The sequence below is a fragment of the Lepus europaeus genome, chromosome 1 (genome assembly GCF_033115175.1).
Source record: "Lepus europaeus isolate LE1 chromosome 1, mLepTim1.pri, whole genome shotgun sequence".
NCBI lineage: Eukaryota > Metazoa > Chordata > Mammalia > Lagomorpha > Leporidae > Lepus > Lepus europaeus.
Genome location: NC_084827.1, coordinates 86,263,735 through 86,282,373, shown reverse-complemented (window position 1 = coordinate 86,282,373; position 18,639 = coordinate 86,263,735). Strand labels below are relative to the sequence as shown.

Here is an 18,639-nt window from a genome sequence, read left to right as displayed (position 1 = left end):
ATCACCCTAGACTCTTGTCATGAGTTGCCAAGGCTATGGAGGCCTTTTGAGTTCACTGACTCTGATCATATTTAGACAAGGTCATAGTCAAAGTGGAAGTTCTCTCCTCCCTCCAGATTCACACATACATAAACACATGAACATGTATTTCTTTTTTTTTTAAGATTTATTTTATTTATTTGAAAGACAGAGGTACAGAGAGAGGTATAGACAGAGAGAGAGAGGTTGTCATCTGCTGATTCACTCTCCAGATGGCCACAACAGCCAGAGCTGTGCCGATCCGAACCCAGGAGCCAGGAGCTTCTTTTGGGTTTCCCACATGGGTGCAGGGGCCCAAGGACTTGGGCCATCTTCTACTACTTTCCCAGGTCATAGCAGAGAGCTCGATTGGAAGAGGAGCAGTCGGGACTCGAACTGGCCCCCATATGGGATGCCAGCGCTTCAGGCCAGGGCTTTAAACCCGCTGCGCCACAGCACCAGCCCCCAAACATGTATTTCTATATATAATCTCCTATGAGTATTTTTATGATTTATTCACTTTATTTATTTTGTTTATTTATTTATTTTAGGGGAAGAGAGAGAGAGATCAAATTAGAGAGAGATTGTTTTCCTAAATATTTATTTATTTTGAAACTCAGAAATAGAAAGAGAGAGAGAGAGACAGGAAGAAAGATCTTTCATCTACTGGTTCATTCCCCTGATGGCCCCAAGGGCCAGTGCTGGGCCATGTGAAGCCAGGAGCTAGGAGCTTTTTCTGGGTCTCCTACATGGGTGGTAGGGGCCCAGGTATTTGAGCCATAATCTGCTTTTCCAGGTGATTAGCAGTGACCTGGATCAGAAGTGGAGCACCTGAGGCTGCAGGAGGAGTCCCAGAGCGCCTCGGACAAGCTGAAGAAGTTCACAGAGTGGGTCTTCAACACCATCGACATGAGCTAGGGCAGGCCCGGGAGGCGAGGCAGGGCGAGACCCTGCGAGCGCTGCCCCCGCTCCCTGCCTCGCCCCCTCCGGCCTGCACAACCCAACCATAGCAGATCAGCAGTCCTCACCTGCCTTTTGTAGAAAAGAAAAAACAAAAAAAATTTTAAAGAGTAAAATAAAAGTTTAACTGCAAAAAAAAAAAAAAAAAGAAGTGGAGCATCCAGGACAAATCCTACACCCATAAGTGATACTAGCACCACAGGTGGCCACAATGCTGGCCCTGAGAGAGATCGTCCACTCCTCAAATGCCCACCATAAGCGCTGTGCCAAGCCGAAGCCAAGAGCTAGGAACTCAATCCAGGTCTCTCAGATAGGTGGCAGGAACTCAAGTACTTCAGCCATCATTTACTGACTATGAATTATGTTTTAGAACATTTATTTATTATTTGAAAATCAGAGTTGCAATGTCGGAAGGAGAGACAGAGAGAGAAGAGGTCTCACCATCCGCCGGTTCACTCCTGAGGTGGCTGCAACAACCAGGGTTGAGCCAGGTCAAATCCAGGAGCCAGGAGCTTCATCTAGGTCTCCAACATGGGTGGCAGAGGCCCAAACTGTTGGGCCTTTTCTCAGGCCATTAGCAAGGAGCTGGATCAGAACTGGAGCAGCCAGGATGTAAACTGGCGCCCTTATGGGATGCTAGCATCTTAAGCAGTGACTAAACCTACTAGACCACAATGCCCAACCTGACTCCTGAGAGTTTGACCAATTCCTCTTCAATACAGTCCTGGTTTCATTTTCACTACCACTGTAGAGAATCTAATGCTCCAGGGTGGAACATTTTCTCTGTGTGTGTTGCCCTTTCTGACACAGATTGTTTTTAAATGCCCAGAATAACTATTAATCTAACTGGATGCCTTTCCCTGTCTATCTCACCTGGATCCTTGCTCTTTTAATTCTTTTGGTAAGCACTCAATTCTGTTTGCTATTATTAGTGAAATTATCTTTCTCTTAAATTATACTGTGGAGCCAGCACAGAGCCAGCATCCCATGTGGGTCCGGTTCGAGTCCTGGCTGCTCCACTTCTGATCGAGCTCTCTGCTGTGGCCTGGGAAAGCAGCAGAGGATAGCCCAAGTCCTTGGGCCCCTGCACCTCCGTGGGAGACCCAGAAGAAACCCCTGGCTCCTGGCTTTGGATCGGCTCAGCTCCGGCCATAATCTGCTTTTCCAGGTGCTATTTGGGGAGAGAACCAGCGAATGGAAGACATTCTCATTCTCTCTCTCTCTCTGTCTCTCTCTCTCTCTGTATCTCTATCTCTATCTCTATCTCTATCTCTATCTCTATCTCTCTTGGCCTCTCTGTAGCTCTGCCTTTCAAATAAATAAATAAATCTTTTAAGAAAATCATACTGTTAGGTCCCAGCATTATGGCCTAGGTGGTAAAGCAGCCACCTGCAATGCCAGCATCCCATATGAGCACCCCTACGTATCCTGACTGCTCTGGATCCAATCTAGCTCCCTGCTAATGGCCAAGTGTTAGGGCCCCTGCCCTCAATGTAGTAAACCAGGATGAAGCTGCTGGTGCCTGGCTCCTATCTAGCCCAGAGCTGGCAGTTGCAGCCATCTGGGGAGTAAACAAGCAAATAGAAGTTCTCAGTCTCTCTCCACGCCCCCCACCCCCCGACTCTCTGTCTCTCCCTCTCTGTAACTCTTTCAAAATGTATAAATTTTTTTAAAAAAATAGCTATACTATAAAGTCCTTGAGGACAAGGATTGTAACAAATTAGCTCCAAATACACCAAATCTCCTGGCATAGTCCCTTGCATGTAGTCAATACTCACATGGTAAAGAATGAATCAATAAATTTACAAGCAACAAACTAAAAACATTTTGGTCATTATTGTATTGAGTATTTGTGTTAGTAACATGGTTTTTTTTTTTGTCTCCAGTGTAAGATTGTAAGTCCTTCAGAAGAGAAATCAGTTCCATCCTTTAATAATAAATAATCCCTCCTTTATGGAAGCCTGAGAAACCAACTACATACAGAGAAATGTCACCAGGGGATAGCCATCTTGGCTTTTTTTTTCCCTTCAAAGAGGTATATAGAATGGCAAAACATATATTTTCCTTACTATTCGTCAGTGACTAACCCATAATTAAATCTTAATGATTAGGGTGACTCTTAGGGTTAAAGCTACTTCTTTATGCAATTAAATCTTTGCAGGAAAATATAGGTGGTACATACATTCTTTAAAATAGGCACAATTAGATATCCCAGTTGTGTACGAATCAGGTAACTCTTTTATTTGGCAGATTTTTGAAGGAAAAAAAAAATCAAATGGCCAGTCATTTCCCCGAACGCCTCTCCATTTTAATAGCTATTGCTCTTATTCCACCTCCCCTGAGATCCTGTGTTGAAATCCGTTCCTGAGTAAGCCTTTCAAAAATTAAAGATAAACACAAGTCTCAGAATACCAACAACATTTCTGCCTGAGACATTTCTTACCCGTTAAAGCAAGATGGGGTGACACTGGAGCCCAGTCTTGCTGGGATCAGGTGAAGCTTTCCCTGGGTAAATCTGTTACTCAAGATCCTGCCCTTCCTCCTGAGCCAAAGGAAACAAGAGCAAGAGCACAATAATATGGTAATATCATTCCAAGAGCCCCCACGTATCTGTAAAACCTCAGCTGGAAGTTGATTTAACCTCTCTGGTATTGTCATGTGACCCCTGAGGTGGTACCTTCCTTCTCTAAGAGAGAAGAGCGATCACCATTACCCGTGGAAGCGGGAGCTCCCCAGTGACTCGGAAGAGTCTTGAGAACGGATAAAGTTTCAGAGCTTATTGCAATTCTTCCAGCACTGAAATCTCCCAGAGCTGAAAGTCATTCAGAAATGATGAAGCATTCGAAGCTGCCTGAAATAAGGGCTCTCTACTAAAGTGACTGGCTAGTCCATAACCCACCTGAGAAAATGAAGAAAAATCGAGTTCAGGCCGGGGCGGGGGGAACCCTCTCTACAACAGAGCAGTTATTGTGTTATTAAGCTGACTTTGATTTCGGCTTGTTGAACTCTTCAGATTGCAGATAGCCCATCTGCACTGGAGGTTTTCAGTGCTGCACTGATCTTTTAATTTCTCCCATCTGATTCCAGTGATAACTCCTGTACTCTGGATAATTAGGGAACTGAGTAGACAAATTGCCACCCTTCCAGTGATACACAAATGCATTACTACAGATATACCAGAGCTTTAAGAAACTCCTCTCCATAGGGCAGTCTCACACCAGGGAATCTTCCTGGGTACTTTCCCACACTGTAGAGGGAGGAGAAAGAAGTTAACTTGCAGGGGACTTAACTGATGTTAGCTCAGTACTTGGCTATCCTCCCACAAGCAGCAAAAGAAGACTGACAAGTCCACTTTGCCTTCACCAAAAACATGCTGCCATGTCTGGATGACTTCAATCGCTATGGTGATCATTGGCTCATGAGCTGCCTTTCCCCGCTCTTCATGGGTCACACACCACGTGTGCTGCGGCATGGACGTTATTCCAGCAGGCTGGTGAGAGTGACACCTTGGGAAGCACACCTCCAGCTAAGGACAGGCTGCGTGAATAGGAGCGGGGCTGTGCACAGAGGCCATGTCGGGAGAGAGGGACAGATACACAGAGGCAGAGAGAGGCGTTGCTACTGCGAGAGATCATTCACAGCAGAGGAAAACGAACACCAAACTCACACAAAAAGAAGACAGGAAAATGCTAACCTTCTCGAAGATGGTTTAGGGAGCAATTTAAGAGCTGAGGTGGAGCAAGATGGTAGACAGCTAAGAAGTATTTATTCTCTTTCTGCTTATGTGGAAATGAGCCTGACTGCAAAGAGAGGTGCTTTTATATGAGTTTGCCCACTGGAGGTAAAAAAAGAAAAGCAGAAACAGAAAATGGATGTTCAGGGCACCATGGAAGCCCACAAGTGAAGCCACTGTTCCCCTGTGGCTGTCCTGCTGCCTTCTACTGGTGACCCTCAGTGGGTACTGTCATTGTGGAAGCCAGCAACAAGCTGCCTCTGAGGAAGAGAAAACATTTTAAAAGAAACACAGGGATCCAGAGATTTTTTTTTTTTTAAGAACATAAGTGCAAAGGACAAAATTAATGAGTTAGAGAGGCACATTCAACTTTTTCAGAACAAGGAAATGAGGAGCAGGGGAGAAAGAGCAGGAAAGAGAAAGGGAGGAAGAGCTATAGAGAAAGAAGAGAGCCTACTAAAGAAACGAGCCCCCCTGTACAGACAGCCTGACGCCAGATGGCTTCTTCTAATAAATATTCAACCTTAACTCTGTTCCCATGTAACTTTGTTGTAAAGCTGCCAGCACACCCACACAGATCTGGGCCAGCAAAATGATTACAGTAGTACAAACAAAATAGTGCAATAGAGGAAACAGACAGACAGGGTCCTGTCCACAGACAGGCAGAGCTGTAAGATGCGAGTTGATGGGCCTTTAGATTTAATGCTTCGGAACTCATAATAATACGTAGCATCAGAGGAGAGAGCGCCTCAAAAGAGAGCAAACATTTAACTCTTATCTTTACCCTGCTTCAGGTTTCAGCATTGAAAACATCTACAACTTTTTCTTCAGAGATTACAGATGAGATGTTATATCTCAAATATTATTTTCTGACATAACTCCTGTGTTTATATTTATAGTAATGACTACAGGAAAGTTTCTGCCACATAGCTTTTTTTTTTCTAAGATTGCAGCAATATATGAAACTTGGCATTCTAATAGTTTCTTCGCCAGTTGTATAAAAATAGATGATTCATCGTACTTGTTTCTTTGGAGTAATTCTCCCTAGTGTCTTCAGTCTTCTCATCTATAGCTCTACTCCCAAGAACTACTTGGTATTTCAATGTTATTTAAACAAAGATACTGCTTGATTCTCCTAGGACAGACACAAGGGAGTCTGTACCCATTTCAATGTTTCTTTGGGGGACAACTTGAAAATAATGATGATAGGTAAAATGATATATTGATGAAGAAATACATGGAAGTTTTGTTCCAAATAATGCTTAAGCTCAGCTTGAGGAAAATGATGATATGTTGAAACTTTATCTTATAAATGTATGCTTTGGAGTACATAAGACATGAAGTTAGAGACACAACTATTAGAGAAAGATATCAAGCTTTTGCAATTTTAGTTTTCCAATGATTTATGTGAAATGAACTAAACCAACTTAGTAGTGAAATACAGCAATTTGGGACAAATAATCTAAAATTATTGGTATAAAATGAGATTCTAATTTTATTTTATTTTGTGTTTCTTGATCTGATATCTAAAATTGCCCCTGGGAAAAGAAATCCTAAAAGATTCAAGGTCTTTTCTACCTTAAAATCAAAGATATATTTCTTAGGGTTATCTGTGAGCACTGATAACTCTCTGGGAAGAGAGATAGAAGAAAAACCAACAAAACAAAAAAATTAAGCACTTACCAAGAGCTAGATAAGTTCTGTTAAGTGCATACTGTTGTTTTGACAGTTTGAGAATCTGCGCAGATTTTACATTTTATTACACTGACATCAAAAGCTGTATTGATAGGAAAGGACCACATTTCTAACAAAGAGAGACAGATAAAAATTAGCATTTATCTTCTGGTGATATTGAGCTTTCTAATGGTAAGGCATAGTATTTTCATTTTCCTGCAAAGGACTCTCTCAGGGAGCTAAAATACATTGGAAGGTTAAGGTTTCTAGTTAGGGACATGATGAAGCCCAATCCTTGATGATGTGTATAGATTGCACACATGACATACAAACAGTGCAAACATACCCATATACAAAGTTTGCAGTTGTGCATTCAAAAAGGGTAATGGTATGCAATAATGGGAAATTATTTGAACATCTGTTTGCACATTAATCTGCATATTTTTGCACATGCAATCATCCATTTGCATCAGCATATTTTGCATGTCGTATGCACACGTTAGACACCTGTTATTAAAAACCAGGCCCATAATGTGCTGCTGATTCCCTATAATATAATTCCATTTTCATGAGCTTCATTATATAACCCAAAGCACAGTACTTTTTTAGGAAAGTGGACTATATACATACAGGATGATAGTAGTGAAGTACTTATGTGTCTTCTATAGACAATAGAACAGGGCCTAAGAGTGAGCGAAACTGGTAGAGAATGAAAGCAAAACAACACGGCAGAGATAAATCATGGCACTATCCAACTCCTCTCTTCTGTTGGGAAGATCATCAACCCCTGGGGAACAGATTGAGATGGCATGCTCTTGAGCTGTGCCAAGCTCCCTGTCTACCTCGCACACAGTACAAAGTCAATAAGTATTTGGTGATTCATTGGTTGGGAAAGGAACGTATAATTTAATTAAATGCCACACTTAGCAAATAGTTACTGAGATTGGATGGTGCATCAGATTCTATTTGGACTGCTTTTGCAGGTCTGCCTGTCTTAGTCAACCCATTTGGAAAGAATATTTGAGGAAATATTGAGGGACTGAGCTCAAAAGACACCTCTGCTACTAACTAGGAATGTAAACTTGTACTAAGTTTTTCTAATTTTCTATGTACAGAGTCTGTACTGAGACAGCAATTATGTGGTACATATGGTACTGCTGCTTACCCCTTCTTTAACCATAGCAGACATAAAAAAAAAAATCTACCCCGGCCCCTTTTTTTCCCACTGAGTCTGGACTTAGCCATAAATTCTTTCTTAACACCTCTCTCCAGGCAACCACCACCAACTGATCAAATTTGGCACACAAGATGAATCTATTTTCTATCCCTGGACTATAGTCTCTATAAGGCCCCTTCTAAAAACTAAACCAAGAACCACTAAAATCCTATGATTTAAGAAGCTGTCCTAATAGTTTGGTTGTTTGTTAATTATAATATGTCAAATCTGCTCTGTAATTAGTTGAGCATTGTTAGAACCTGAGAATGCTTGCTTTCTATGTAGTTTTACTGTAATAGTATTTTAATGCATTTAACCCATGAAATATGCTAAAGCAAAGCAGTGTTCAATATATTTCCCTATTTTTGGGTTATCCATAAAAAGTACTTTCATCCAAGCAGTTATGCAAAGCAGATCAGGAAAGCAGCATGAAGTGATACTGTGCACAGCACAGCCCTTCAGTATGGAAGAAAGACAGCAGCCGTGGTCTCAGCTTCTGCCAGACAGAGCGTTGGTGGTGTGAGAGAAAGCACAGAAACCTGGAGGCACGTTCAAAGGACATATTCAGATCCCTCAAGTAACATGGAAAGATGGGAAGTAAATGTAACACTCAGTGAGGATAGCTGGAGAAAAATCCCTGAGAAATCCTTCAGCGTGATAAGCACTAAAAACAGCTGAAATTAATCCATCAGAAATATGTGCTTAGTGGTTCCTTTGTGACCAGTACTGTACTATGTTCTTCAAGAAGTACAAGAAAAGCCTACAACACATTCTCTGCTTTTGGAAAAATTATTAAACTGCTCATAAGCCAAGTTAAATTCAGCTATATCTGGATGTACCTTGACAACATTTCATTCAGCTATATCACTTTGCATGATATGACTCCAACACTAAATACTATTTATGTGGTGGAGAAATGTCCCCTTTTGTGGTGTTGAAACTTGGGTTCCTTTTTTCTGGCTGTTTATCACGTCATGGCTCTTCAATTCATAAGGGTGTTGTGGACATACATGTTCTATTAGCCTGCATATCATATATCCTTCCTGCTTCTAGAATTAGCATCTTATTTTCCCCTAAGGAATTATCGATTCTCATTTTCAGTCTTTATGGGTTGACTGGCACTGATCTTTACACACTAGCTTCAAGGGTGGGTACATGTTCCAAGTTGGATGATGATAGATCTAGTATTTGCTAATATCCTTGGAATGAGAAACTCAGTACGGGACTGGACTAGCTGGTGACCACAGGTAGAAACTGACTAACAACAAAAACCACACAAAGGAAAGCAGAGCAGATAAATGGAAACCAGTCAATGCCTAATGGGATAGTGTGAGCACCAGGACACAGCAATGTCTAGTTTTAGTTGTAGCCCGGGATCCTTCAGTTCCCCAAACCAATCAATTCTTCCTTCATATTTACTACACATCTTAAACCAGTTTAAACTGGCCTCTATCAAGAGCATTCAGAATAATCAAGCAAGGTCAAAACATACTGATGCCACACAATGAGGCAGCAGTTGGTCCCATTTAGCAAAAGCCATACAAAAAGAATTCAAATTGCTTTTCCTTAAATCATGTCATGAAAGCCAAAAGGTGAAGAAATAAAATCCAGCTTTTAAAAATAAAGTTGAAGCACTTTGTTATAAATGACTTTCCATAGCTCTTCTTTTGCATTTTTGGGGACTCCAGCCCAGTCACTTTTATCACATAGCACTAGACCCTGCTGATATACTCTTCTGGGAAATGGTTGGAAATAAGACCACCATAATAACCCTTTACTGTCATCTCCCGTTGAATCAGGAGAGCCTTCTGCTCCTACTTATTTCCCCTGTGAATCCAACTCTCGCTGAGAGGGAGGTGTCCAAGTAATGCAAATGTCACCTCCTACTGCAGAGTGTCTCTCAGTGACAACAGCCAACAGTCACTAAGGTCATCTCGGGATACTGGCAGGGCACCAAGGTATTTTTGCCTGACTCGGGGAATAGTTGATGCAATAGAAGCATCTAGCTGGTGAAAATAAGCAATAAAGGGATAGAATCAAAAAGGGAGAGAAAGATCCAACATGGGAAGTGGGATACACAGCAGACTCATAGGATGGCAGATGTCCTAAACAACACTCTGGCCTCAGAATCAGCCCTCAAGGCATTCAGATCTGGCTGAAGAGCCCATGAGAGTATAGCAGGCATGGAAAGCCAAGATATCATGGAAAAAAAAAAAAAGACCTAAATGAATGATCTCTGTGAGTGAGATCCCAGTGGAAAGAACGGGGCCATCAAAGAAGGAGGTACCCTTCTCCGAAGGGAGGAGAGAACTTCCACTTTGACTATGACCCTATCGGAATAAGACCAAAGTCAGCGAACTCTAAAGGCTTCCATAACCCTGGCAACTCATGACTAGAGCCTAGGGAGATTACTGACGCCATGAACAGGAGTGTCAAATTGTTAAATCAGCAACAGGAGTCACTGTGTACTTACACCCCATGTGGGATCTGTCCCTAATGTGTCGTCTAAAGCGAAGTGATGCTATAACTAGTACTGAAACAGTATTTTTATACTTTGCGTTTCTGTGTGGGCACAAACTGATGAGGTCTTTACTAATTATATACTGAATTGATCTTCTGTATATAAAGAGAATTGGAAATGAAAAAAAAAAACAACCTGGTGTTAAAATGGAAATGGCATAGAAAATTAATTAATTTGAAAAAAAAAATTATGTAGGATCTCTGTCTTTAATGTGCTGTACATTGCTATTTAATGCTATAATTAGTAATCCAATGGTAGTTTTTTCACTTTGTGTTGCTATATGGGCAAAATGTTGAAATCTTTACCTAATATATACTAAACTGATCTTCTGTATACAAAGAGAATTGAAAATGAATCTTTACATGAATGGAAGGGGAAAGGAAGCGGGAAGGGGGAGGATTGCGGGCGGGAGGGAAGTTATGGGAGGGGGGAAGCCATTGTAACCCATGGGCTATACTTTGGAAATTTATATTCATTAAATAAAAGTTAAAAAAAAAAAAGAAAATAAGCAATAAAGGAACACGACAGATGAGGAGGGGTTAAGTTTCTCATGCATGATGTCTAAGCAAGTCCGCTTTAGCTATCTAACTGAACCTCTAAGTCCCTAGCTCATTGCCTAATCCAAAAGATCACCCTGCTATTTAATGAAAGGGAGCTATGGGAACATGTCCATCACAGCATTCCTACAACTGATAGCACTTTTAAACGAAGCATTTGTTCTTTCTAGTCTACTTCCTGTTTAGAAATCACTTCTATTTTGAGCGGCATGTTTACTTTTTCACCTTTTTGTGAGAGGAATTGCATTTTATTAGCTAGACTCCAAACACAGCTAAATGAGGAAAACTCAATAAAGGGACTGAAAAAAATTTTATCCAATAAATTTACTGTGAAATGGCATGTTTGTGGCTGTGCCTGCAGTCATTTTAGTTATAAGACACATAGTAGGAAACAGTTTTGGGGTTTTTAGCCATTAGTTTATAAATTGAATAAGATAAATGTGTTCATTCATAGGAAATAATGTAATTTTTCTTGAGAAACTTTAATATTATACAAATCCATTAGCATATTTACAAATTAATCTTCCCTTAGGAAAAAAAGATTGACGATTTAGAGAAGGAAGGGCTTTATTACTTTTAAAACGGCATTTTTAACGAAAATAAAAGAAAAAGAAGGAAAATTATATAGAACTATAAATGCCTTTTTATGACTAACAGTTTTGTAACACCAACATTTATGAAGGGAGAGGAAAGTAGAGCAGAACACTGTTTTCAAGGAGCTCACAGAAATTGCAACTCCTATATCACGTAATACAAACTCCTATAAAATTAAACCTGTTTATGAGAATGCAAGCTAAATGGCATTAAATTCATTAGACACTTAAGGCTACTAATGTGAATTTTTCCCAGATAATTTTTTGTCTAAATTCTGTAGGCACTTGTTCTAATTTTTTGGCAAGTCAAGATTTTAAATCTTTGCTACATCACCACCAACAAAAACCTGTGTTCATTTCATCTTTTCCTCAAACCCTCAATTACCTATTAATGTTGAACAAGGAACTAATGACGTAATTAATGCCTAACAACCAAGGACTTTCCCACAATTGCAGAGGTTGGGTAAAAGTCTTAATTTACACACAAATGCCTGATACAGCTTAAAAAGGAAGAAAGTTGATTTATTCTTCCTCAGATAGTCTCCTTTTTACTCAACAGTAGCACTTGTTTGTGAATGTCTTTGTTTCAAGAATGTTTAAATGAATTTGCTACACAAACATACTATAGCATATATTAACAAGTATCCTCTAAGTTATAAATTTTAATGATTTATTAATAACCACTTTTTACAACAACCCTAACTATGAAAACAATCAAAGCATTAACTACATTAAGACATTTTCCACAGGAAAAATATATTATTATAACTTTTTAAAATATCGTCATACATAATTCTTCTGATTGAAAGTCATATGGTAAAAATAAAACAAAAATAATAAATGAACACTATTCATTTCTCGTTCACCTCTGATATTATAGGAGTGTACTAGATGCTTTAAATGAATTGTCTTATTAATATTTGCTTAATGTCAGGTAAACCCTGAGCTCTCTTTTATAAATAAGAAAATAAAACTTAAACATATAACATATCAGACACCCAACTAGTGAATGATGAAAGCCAGAATAGAATTTCAATACCTCTGGTTCCGGAGTCTATACTCTTTAAATTTTCTTTAAGATTTATTTTATTTATTTGAAAGGCACAGTTAGAGAGAGACAGAGAAAGAGAGAGACACAGTGAGATCTTACATCTGCTGGTTCACTCCCCCAATGGCCACAACAGCCAGGGCTGGGCCAGGTTGAAGCCAGGGACCAGGGACTCAATCTGAGTCTCCTTCATGGATGGCAGGGACACAAGTACTCCAGCCATCATCTGTTGCATTTCCAGTAAGCACATTAGCAGGAAAGCTGATTTGGATATAGAGCCAGGACTTCATTAAGGCTCTCTGATATGGGATGTGGGCATCCCAAGTAGTATCTTAACTGCATCACAAAATGCCTATTCCCCAAAGACTTTTCTTCATGATGCTTGAGTGATAGTATCAACAAGAAGTAAAAAAGAAGTGGTAAAAATTTTATCACAGTGACAAAATGGAAACCCTTTGTGCTCCTATATATGTGGAATCCACCTAAATGCTATTGGAAGTATTTGAAGATCAATCTGTAAGGATCTGTAGAAACCCTTTTGACCTACATTGGCATACCTAAATTCTATGACAGTGGTGGCAGAATCAAAGTCTCCTGGATGACACACATAAGCACTTACTGGAATATAAATTTATGCATTTCCACCTTTAATATATCACCTTACATTAGTAGATGTAGAACCAACAGATGGCTGCTGGTTCTCTTTTTTCAGAAGAAAAACTAAGAACTAGAAATGCTAGCTTTACATTTCAGCCAAGAAATGGGAATGAAGCTGACAAAAACAAAGTTGCCCTTCCAGATTAATGCACTCTTCAAACTTCCTTTCTTGAAATGTACTGTACTCCATCACACTTAACCTATGCTTTCCACACCTCCTGAAGGAGATACTCACTCATATACCTATTGACTTTGGCATGAACTCAAAGAAATAAGTTTGCAAAGCTGGTCTTTTCTTTGTGCATTAACTTTAATTTCTCCTTTCCACACATACGCTGCACCAACATCAGGTAGATCCATTTACTTCCACCCCCTCATCCCACTGCTCCACCTAAAGTGACATATTAATTATAGCTCATTTGAAATTTTCTCTTACAAATGTAGGCTCAGACTTCAACACCTAGATGAATTATATATACACTATGCAGCCTGTTTGTTCTAGGTTTCTTAAAAGGAGAAAATGAATGCAGTGTATTAACCATCAAACTGATGTCCCTGATTGAAAAATAAATTATTTAAATGAGTAACACTCTGGATTTTTTAATATGCTACTCCATAGAAATTTCTCTCAACATTGCATGTTGGAAGGCATGAAAAAAATATTGCAATACATGACTGAGATGATACAAGGACCAATAAAAGATGTGTGTAGGCCTCACAATCAGAGTCAATCCAAACTGTCAGGTCTTTGTATCAGTTGGTCCTGCTTTATAGAGTTTACTGGATGGTATTCCCAATTAGCTGTTAAAAAGATCTAAATACACAGATCTGCTATTAGAACTAAATAGATTTTATATAGACACACACCCTCCACACACACAAAGTTATTTCACTTCCAATGAAGAAAAATTTTAATTCTTAATTTCTAGTGTATGAATCACCATTCAAAAGGCAAGAGGAGTATTCACAACACATTTTTGTCCAGTTTATATCTATCGTGTTATAACTTCCTAGAGGGCATGTTCCTGTTTATCATTTTATTTTAAACCATATTACTAAAATACCATGAATACAAGTAAAATTTACCCAGATAAAGCTACCAATAAGATGAAGTACAAGGAAAAAGAAATAGATCTCAAGAATAGGAAAACCACCTTGAATAGAAAATAAGTATCTGAGAAGTCACTGAAGCCACCACCTGGAGTGTACACAAATCAATGAAAAATATTAAATACCCAGGGAGAAAAATTTATAAAACTCAGCAGCGCAAGGAAGACTTTGATGATTAGTGTTATATTAGAGAAGGTTAATTGCTTTTCTTTTTTAAAAAATACTGAAAATGAGTAATAAAGCAAATTCAAGAACGTTGTATTATTTAATAATTGTACTAAGTGGATAAACATGTTTACAGCACCCTCCTCCACATAGTCACTCAAAGACCTTGGCTGAAGTCGGCCTTGCCATATTCAACCCATCATCATCATGGAGACTGTCTTCCTCCCAGCTGGGAGAAAACATTGAGAAGCATTTGCCGAGCTTTTTAATGGCAAGAACTGAACATGATGCACCTCTGTTCCACTCACATTGTAATGGTTAGGCCTTGTCACATGACCCCAACAAAATGTGTGAGAGGCTGGGGGAAAAGCAGTTGGGTGACAATGAAGAACAGGAGATCATGCATTTTCTTTTTGAAGAGCCTGAAGTCTATGCTTCTATCTGACCTCTGGTCACAAGAGGCATATCCATCTATTTTCCCACACATAGAACATATTCAATAATAATCCAAAAAGAGACAACCCAATTATTGCATTTGAATTGAAGTCCATAGATCACTGAGTTATTGTATTTCTCTCTATTCAGACTCAAGATGATTTTTGTAGTCCGTCACCTGTGAACTAAGAAGACAAGTTCTTTGCCTCCCTTCTATATACAATTACAATAATGGAGGAGAAACTTAGTAATTCCAATAAAGACTCCAACTGTAAAAGTAGGAAAATGGTAGAAACATAGCAATTACAGGTGCATACAAATGATGAAACTCTACTGGAAGACTTACTGAAACTCCAAATCATGATAGTTGGGTAAATTCCAAAACCCTTGATTCAACTCTGCACAAGAAGCTACCGTGTGCAGCATATACTACCCATGACTACACTCTCTAGGACATTTTTCTTCCCTGTTTGTTGTCTTCCATGGCCTTATGTGAAGTGAGCACTGAAAATTGTACCCCCTTTCAGAGATTGAAATTCTCACTGTGTTCTGCTAATGTAAGTTTGGAGGACTTGTCTAATAATCACACAGGGTTGTTTTATAATCACACAGTTAGTTCTAAGACTAGAACTGCTTTATTGGCAACGCCTTGAGCTAGTAGTTATCCACAAATTTCTTTTACCCTATTTAGTATTGAGGTCTCTTGCATTAATTTGTCCAATTTCTTAAATGTTTATCATCTCATTTTGCTTTCTAGTGCTCAGGCCTTTCTCAGAACCTGATGGCATCTACCTTGGGTCATGTAAAGCAACAGACTTGAGTGGGAAGATAATCCATTTCCTGTTCCAGTATAAATTTTATCAAGATATAATTCACATATCATAAGATTCACCCAATTAACATGTATAAATTTAATAGTTTTCAATATATTTCATGTATTTTTGCAAACATCAGTATGGTCAATTTTAAAATATTTTTATCACATCACAATGAAATCTCACATCCATTAGTTATGACATAACTACTTCAATCCTCCTGACTCTATAAAACCTACTGCTTTCTGTCTCTATAGATTTTCCTAATCTGTATATTTCATAAAAATGAAATCATACAATATGTGGTCTTTTATTATTGATTTCTTTTACTTGAATTTTGTTTTTGAGGCTCATTCTTGTCAAAGCATGTACTAGCATTCCCTTTGTTGTTACTCAATAGCATTCTATTGCATGGATATGTTACATTTTTTATTCACTCATTAGTTGATAAAATTTGAGTTGTTTCTACCTTTTAACTGTTATGAATAATGCCACTATAAACATTCATGTAAAATTTTTCATTTATTCTGGATACATACCTAAAAGTAGAAATATTCTTCTTTGCTTATTCATTAGGAATCATCGAACTGTTTCCCATAGTGGCTGCACTAATTTACATTCCCACCAGCAGTGTATGATAATTCTAATTTCAGCACATCCTCACCAACAACTGTTGCTATCTTTTTGATTATTACCATCCTAGTGGATGTGACAGTGGTGCTCACTGTGGGTTTTGATTTTCACTTCTCTAATGACTGAGGACAGCAAGCAATGTTCATGTGCTTATTGCCCATTTGTGTATATCATCTTTAAAGAAATGTCTATTCAGTTTCTTTTATCATTTTTCAACCTTCTCTTTTTATTGTATTTTGTGGGTTTTTTACATATTCTAGATACAAATCCCTTATCAGATACATTATTTCTATTTTTTTCCATTCTGTGGCTTATCATTTCAAATCCTTGAAAGTGAATTTTGATGGAATCAAATTTATATATTACTTTTGTTGTTGCTCATGCTTTGCTGACATATTCAAAATTTAATGTCAAATACAAAATAATGATCATTTACTACTGTGCTTCTAATAGTTTTAACACTTAAGATGCTTGATCAACTTGCAGTTAGTTTTTAGATAGAGTGTGAAGTGAATGCCCAGTTTCATTGTTTTGCATATGGCTATCCAGTTGTCACAGCACCATTTGTTGAAAAACTATTCTTTCCCAATTTGAATTGTCTTGCCAAACTTGTCAAAATGTGTTTATTTCTAGACTCTTAATGTACTCTTTATATCTATGCATCTGTCCCAATGCCAATACTACACTGTCTTGGTTACTCTTGCTTTATAGTATGTTTCAGAATTAGGAAGTGTGAGTCTCCCACCTTTAACCTCCCTTTACCAGATGGTTTGTTTTTAATTTGAATCTTTAAAATTCAATGTGAATTTTATGATCAGCTTGTCAGTATCTACAAAGAAGTCAACTGGTATGCAGATAGGAATTGTTTTGAAGCTGTAGATTGATTAGGAGCATACTGATAATGATGTTAAATTTTCTAATGCAATAACATGGGTGTTTTTCTATTTCTATGAGTTTTTCTTTAATTTCTTTAAACAACATTTTCTAAGCTAAAGAGTAAAATTTTTACACAATCTTTGTAAGTTTATTCCTAAACATTTTATTTCTTTCAATGTTACTGTAAATTTAATTGTTTTCCTCATTTCATTTTATACAGTTTATGGAAGTATATAGAAACACAATTGATTTTTCTTAATTAATTTTGTGTCTTTCAAAGTTGTTAAACACATTTCTTTTTTTAAAAAAAAATATTGATTCATTTATTTGAAGGGCAGAGTTATAGAGAGGCAGAGACATAGAGAAAAAGAAAGAGAGGGAAAGAGGTCTTCCAACCGCTGGTTCACTCCCCAAATAGCTGCAATGGCCAGAGCTGGGCTGACCCAAAGCCAGGAGTTTTTCCAAGTCTCCCACGAGGGCTCAGAGGCCCAAGGACTTAGGCCTTCTTCCACTGCTTTCTCAGTCCATAACAGAGAGCTGGATTGGAAGTGGAGGAGTCAGGACTTGAACTGGCACCCATATGGGCTGCCAGCACTGCAGGCAGCAGCTTTACCCACTATGCCACAGCAACGGCCCCTGAACATATTTCTTAGTTCTAATAGTTATCTTGTGAATTCCTCAAGATATTCTACATATGAGATTATATAGTTCGTGAGTAGGTTCAGTTTTCCTTCTTTCTTTCCAATTTGAATATCTTTTAGTTCTTGACTATCTGTCCTGACTAGCACCTATTGAATAAAAATAATGAGAGTTTGCATCCTTGTCTTCATCATTAAAAATGGTCTCAATGAATTTTTCCTAGAAGCCTTTCATCAGTTCAAGGAAGTTTCATTGTATTCCAAATATATTGAGTGTTTCATTTTGAAAAAATGTTGAACTTATCCAATGGTTTTGGTGAACATTTGGATGCTTATGTGGAATTTTTTTGTTTTCTGCTCTATTGGTTTTCAGATGTTGACCTAACCTTATATACCTGGGTTAAGTCTCACGTTGTCATGATATAATTCTGTTATACATTTTTGAATTTAATTTACTAATATTTGTTGATGATTTTTCTATCCATATTCATCATATATATTGATCTACAGATTTCCCCTTGGGATCTTTCTCTAATTTTTAGTATCAGCAATATTGGCCTCATAGAATGGGTTGGGAAGTGTTTCCTCATTTTTTTAAAGAATTTATGAAAATTTGGTATTAACTGTCATGAAAACATTTGATAGAATCTGCCAGTGAAGTCATCTGGTCCTGAGACTTTCTTTATGGGCCAATTTTTGATTACTTACTCAACCTCTCTATTTGTTACAGGTCTATTCACACAGTCTTTTTTCTTGAGTCGGATTAGCAGTTTGTGTTTATATTGGAATATGCCCATTTGGTCAAAATTGAATAGTTTGTTGGTATAAAATTATTCATAATAATATTCCTTTATAATTCTTTTTATTTCTCTAAAGTCAGTAGTAATGTCCTCTCTTTTCATTTTTCTGATTACTATTTGAGACTGACAGAGAGTGAGCAAAAGAGAAATCTCCCAACTGCAATCCAAATGCCTAGAGCAGGCTGGGCTG

General features: G+C 38.2%; 1 pseudogene; it reads left to right on the top strand.

Moving 5' to 3' along the window:
• Window positions 1–4,448: 4,448 nt before the first annotated feature.
• Window positions 4,449–18,639, top strand: part of LOC133762900 (hydroxyacylglutathione hydrolase, mitochondrial-like) — a 57,855-nt pseudogene continuing 43,664 nt past the window's right edge.